Genomic DNA, 6231 nt, shown 5'->3' with positions numbered 1-6231 from the left:
AGGGTTCAGGTAGGTTCACACCTTAGCAAAACACTGGTCGGTCAGACACCGGGCATGAACAGCCCTGCAGGAGTATCAGAGCTCACAGGAACACTGGTAACGTGAGATCTAGTGAGATGCTGCTGGATGAGGAAGTCGGATGCAGCAACAACACAACATAATTGGATCGTTGTTTAAAATATTCATTGCTTTTTTTAAAGTAAAATATAAATATGTATGTTATATATTGTTATGAGAGAGTAGGTTTATTGTGGATAGGCCATGCAACAGTGTATGGGCTTGTAACGGTACTGTATGAAAGGCCTATCTAAGGCTTCAAAACCGTTCATCCGATCTATTTCATACATGGCGGTTACATTACTGAGCTGGAGGAAATATAGAAGTCCCCTAAACTTGCATTAACAGTTATTAAGGGGTGACTTCTTTTTGGTTGCGAAAAAAAGTCTGATTGTATAGAAGTCTATTTAAAAATGACTTCCCACTTGATTTAGTACCTCCAGTAAAAACATTTGTAAACATGAGTTTATGATCTCATTTGTAAGTTTAAAGTCTTCTTCACTCCAGCATGACGTTCATTTAGTAAATTATTGTGTCATTTAGAGTAACTAGACGATCAATCAGGGTTTCCTTTAGGGCGAGCTACCTTCTAAATAACAGGGCACTGCCATGGCGTTGTCCTGTCTGAGTTGTCCCTATTTCTCGGCTTTCACCCTTTTTAGGGTATATAAAAATTAATAGGAACCTCTTTGGGAATCTATTTAGTAATTGGTTGTACTATGCTCCGCCCTCTGATGTCACTTGTGGTTGCAAAAAGCAAAGATGAAGACAGACCAGTTTGTCCAGCCTCTTCCTATCAGCTGCCGAAATGCTGCTGCTCCAGAAGACCACTCCGTAAAAAAATGGCTGATGCCACCACAGAGTCGTAGAAGGTCTTCAGGAGTGCGCCCTGCACCCCAAAAGACCTCAGTCTCCTCAGCAGGACGAGTCTGCTCTGTCCTTTTTTGTAAAGGGCGTGTGCATGGTCCAACCAGTCCAGTTTATTGTTCACATGAACACCCAGGTACTTGGAAGACTTCACAATATCAATGTCTAGTCCCTGGATGCTCACCGGTAGAGGAGGAGGGCGTTTACTCCGGTGGAAGTCCACCACCAGCTCCTTGGTCTTGCTGGAGTTTATGTGGAGGCGGTTCCGCTGGCACCATCCCAAAAAGTCTCGGTTGACTTCTCTGTATTCTCTGTCATCATCGGCGGAGATGAGGCCGACGATTGCAGAGTCGTCAGAAAAGTTTTGCAGGTGGCAGAGTTGTGGTTGAAGTCCGAGGTGTATATGGTGAAGAGATATGGAGCCAGAACGGTTCCGTGTGGTGCTCCTGTGCTGCAGGACACCCGATCTGACTCACATCCCCGTATCCTCACATACTGTGGACGGTTGGTGAGGTAATCCAGTATCCATGCCGTCAGGTGGTGGTCCACCCCGGTCTGCTCCAGCTTGTCTCTCAGTAGAAAAGGCTGGATGGTGTTAAAGGCACTGGAGAAGTCATAAAACATGACTCTCAAAGTGCTTCCAGCCTTCTCCAGGTGAGAGAGACATCTCTGCAGCAGGAAGATGACGGCGTTCTCCACCCCCTTGCCAAACTGGTAGGCAAACTTGAGTGGGTCCAGGGATGAGCTCACCAGGGGGCAGAGATGGGATAGGATCAGCCTTTCCAGGGTTCTCATTAGGTGGGATGTTAAAGCCACCGGCTTGAAGCTGTTGAGGTCCTTGGGCTGCGGGGTCTTTGGTACCGGTACAACGCAGGATGTCTTCCACAGCTGTGGTACTTTCCCCAGCCTCAAGCTAAAGTTAAAGATGTGCTCCGCTATCCCCACAGCTGGTCTGCGCAGGATTTGAGGAGCCTTGAACTGATGCCGTCTGGCCCCGTGACCTTCCTCCACTTCTCACTTAGTGGGTGTATTGCTCAGAAACCACAGTTTTGAGCGTGAAGTTGTTTGAATAAAGGCTGAATTATACTTCTGCAACTACAACTCCGGCTGGCCACGCAGTAGGATTGACGGACTCGTTTTGATTTTTAGTTCCCATGCCTTTTCCATATGCCAGAACAGCAGGTGGCGCAACGACCGTAGAGTCGACCTGCACACCGACGTTCACCGATATCTCCCTCCAGGAATTCACCTCCATCTGCGTGTCCTTATACTCCGTCAGACGGGTTTTATAAATGCTCAGATTTGTGGACCTCTTCAGCCAAACGTTCTTCAACAAGATCCATTGTTTGTGTTTCTGCTGTGGCTTTTAAAAACAGCGGTATTATGCTATGAAACCGGAAATGAGAGACTCAGAAAGGATGTGGTTAGCGGACCAATCACAGCCTTACGGCTGCGTACGGCTCGCGTTGCTTTGATGGATAGTCAGAAATTTGGGGTGACGCACGCAAGCATGCAAAATGGCCGATTTGACCACGCAAGGTCGGCCATGCGTGTCTTGCGTGCTTGCGTCTCTGCGTAAAACCCGAGTATAAATCAGCCTTAAGTGGTTCTCAAGAAAGCACCAGCATCAACACCAGAGGCCCATCTTTTGGGCCTTTCGTGCAGGAAAGTTTTGAACGGGCACTGAACTAGTTTTTATAGTGAGGTGAAAAGTCAAAGCAAATCACGCAAGGGTTAATTTTTAATCAGTTGATGTATTTCATATTTTATATCAGGTGACAGTGTAAATCAATGTCCAATCAGCTCTCTGCAAATTATATTGCTGAAAGTAGCTGAAAATCCTTCTGCTTATCAAGCTCCCGTGTCCTCTCATCCATAACAACATAATGGTGTTTTGTATCAGCACTTATACATGAACATAATAGATTGTCTACTGTCCTCTACATCTGTTGCCAGTTGGAGAGTGACAAGTTGATTTATGGGACTTGGAGGAACAGTGGTGAATTAATTAGGTTGATAAGATGCACTCCTCAAGGTTACTGTCCAGTGATTCCCCTACATTTGCTCACTCACTGTAAAGCTGATTAATACACGTCGGAGTATCGACAATCAACAGAAGACCATTTAAAGACCAGTCACTATGTGTCATTTAACATGTATGTTTTAGATTATTTTTAGTCTTTAAAATCAGCTTGATGGGGCTAAAAAGTTGACTTAATAGACAAACTATTATTAAAAACACACAGTAATTAGACAAAACCAAAAAAGACAACTGAATATAAAAAGGCCTACCCCTTTAAGCACGGAGCCGTCGGCGCTGACGGAAAGTAACATGCAAACTGGAAGCAAAACTAATTTTACCGTAACTCTGTGCAATCAAAGTAATTCCAACGGATTCTGAAAGCTAAGAAGCGTAGCTTTCCAATGCCGTGCGGCACTTTGCGGTCCATTACGGTAAAGGTAATAAAAAAACAGCGCTGAGCTTGTCTGTGTGGGAGAGGTGCAGAGCAGACGCTGCAGCGAGGAGGGGAGAGACTTCACTGGCTTTTCATTGCCTTTCAGTGGCGTTTTGAGCGGTGTTTTCTTTGAAAATAATGTGTTGGGGTTTTAAATAATAGTTTTAGTATAGTTAGTTTTAGTATAGTTTCTGAGAGTTCAGAACCGCTTGACCAACTAAACCCCCCCACTTAAGGCCACTTTCCTGTCCCCAGAAACACAAAGGACAGTGGGAAAAGAACAGACAGAAGGCCATTCTGAGGAGGAACCAGTGTAGAAGCTGCATGTAAAAGCCTCTCTAGATGAGTGAGTACTGCAATAATGTGTTCTCTCTTTAGCTGGACAGGAACTGGTTCAGAGACATAAACAAATCTCTAAGACGCCTGTACATGGACACATATAAAAGCCTATAACATAGACACTAAATGCTCTGTGCAAACAAAACTGTTTGAGAATATGTAAAATAGTTTAAATTTAATGTCCGTAATCTCAAAAGATTTGCTCAGGTTCATTTTCAATTATTTAGAAGATAAATATGATGAGAATTCAAATACGTTTCTTTACTTTTTAGTTTCTACACATTGTTTTAAGCCTTTATAACATTCTGAGTAATACTTGCTAGATTTTGAAAGTTAAATTTGTCCTGAAAAAAAGAGCAAAATAATTTTGTCAAAAGGACATTTATTGATATCATTACAGTACACAAAGGGTTAAAGACTGTAGTGGCAGATGACGTTCTAGTTAATTAAATTGTTGCTTTAATCATAACTGGTGCAGACTGCAATCTTTTTTTCATTTGGTAAACACTGATGAATGTTTGGAGCCTTGAAGTAGCTGCACAACAGACAACACACATGATTTGTTTGTTTTGTATCAAGCAAATAACCATGTTTGCTTGTATGTCAAGCTCGTGCTTCAACATATGCTAATCTTGGAGCAACGGATGTCTGCCTGCAACTTAGATTTTTTTTAAAATCTCCGAATAAATGTTTAAAAAAATAAGCTTTTATTAAGAATCTGATTACCATCTGCTCATGAATGACCCACTTATTTGACTTTGGCATGTGTGTTAGTGAAAAAATAAGAGCCAGATTTTCTGAATAGAATGAAGGCCAATCAGAAAAGAGATGCACCAATCTTCCGGTTGCTGATTGAAACAGGAGGTTTTCAGATGGTTTTCAGTTTAATATTTACGATTTTTTTGCTGGTCACATTTACACATATGCCCCTCCACCGCATACTAGTTTTATGTTGGCACACAGCAGCACAGACAGAGACGTCATAGTCAGTCACACTCGTGTTAGTTAGTGATGAAAACATTAGGATCACAATCAGAGTCCAAAATAAGTCCTCGATGAAAAAAACTAACAATTTGGAACTAACATTTTACCACACACACACACACACACACACACCTTGACAGCAATATAAATATTAGATATTAAAAGGAATTATGACCTTTTTAATGTCCTAACAATATAACTAAGTAGGTTATAACATGAACATATTTTCTTTCATCAAAGTATTTAAATAAAAATACAATCATATATTTCCTATTTATTTAAAATGGCATGTTTGCTGCAAGGGACCATAAGATTGACATGAGAATTGTTCATGTTTTACACCGACTTTGCGATGGTTTCAATGACTTTTCGGGGACGGTGATGAACAAAACCTCTGAAGCTTGCTGTCAATTATAGTTCTTAAAAAAATATCTCTATGTTTCCACATGGCAAACTCGTTAGCAAAATGTTGAGATTTACACATCCAGCAGATAGACATACGCTATCAATAATTCAAAATTGTGTCACGATTAATACTAATTCTCCTCTCACTCCTTTTTGGTCTCCAACTCTTTTGAGAAATATCTGGCGATGTTCGCCAGCTAGTCACTAACTGTGTCTGAGTGTTGAGCAGGTTGTGAAAAGTGGCTATTTAGAGCTTGTTTTGCTGTGACTGCTGTGAGAGTGAACCATGTTGTGGCTGGAAAACTCAAACAGTGGACTAAAAGATGCAATACGGCTCAGTTGAGTTAAAGAGTGCTGCAAAGTTGGCTAAAATTTGTATATTATGAGCAACCCATTTTCCACACAGGTTGTTTTATGATCCAATGTGATTATAAAAGATCATTATGATTCTCACTTTTAGAAAAACACCTTAAAAAGGATCACTATGTGGGATAAGGTGGCAAGAGGTGGTGTGGTTACAGATTGCATGGAGAACTACGGTGGCCTTCAGCTAATGTGAACACACAAAGGGCTCTTGCTCAAGCCAGTGTTCAAATTTTCTGTTGTGGGCTACTGTAGAAGCATGGCGGTGCACTGTGCAGAGGACATGCTCCCTATGTACAAAAACAACTCGTCCTGAACTATAAATAAATAAATAAATAAAATAAAAAAAAATCACAATAATTTTTTGTTGCAAGTACAGTACACTGATGAAAACATAGTTGTGAATATTACATTTGATTTTTTTCCAATAAAACCCCCTCAACCTTACACACGGGTCCTTCAGGGAAAAATATTTAAATTTTGTCTTTCAAAATGTAGCCAGCCAATTCCCCTTGGTATGAAGGATTTCTTATACATGTTCTTTGTTGTTTGAGGTATCCTGTAGCGCAGCTGTTCCCATTCCCCTCCGATTCCAGAAGTTGTCCTTAAATTGGTAAATCCCATTAGCAGACACTTCTCCTACTTTGTGCAGCAGGGGACCAGATTTAATTTAGTCTCAAAATGAATCCATCACCTGTAGTCACCAATTTATTTCAGTTTATCAGCGGCACCAGCGACCGTGGAGATACCATGGATTGGT

This window comes from Clinocottus analis, unplaced genomic scaffold (genome assembly GCF_023055335.1).
Source record: "Clinocottus analis isolate CAN_PGR_092001 unplaced genomic scaffold, fCliAna1.0.p SCAF_33, whole genome shotgun sequence".
Classification (NCBI taxonomy): domain Eukaryota; kingdom Metazoa; phylum Chordata; class Actinopteri; order Perciformes; family Cottidae; genus Clinocottus; species Clinocottus analis.
The sequence above is the reverse complement of the archived record's forward strand: the minus strand, read 5'-3'. Positions refer to the sequence as shown.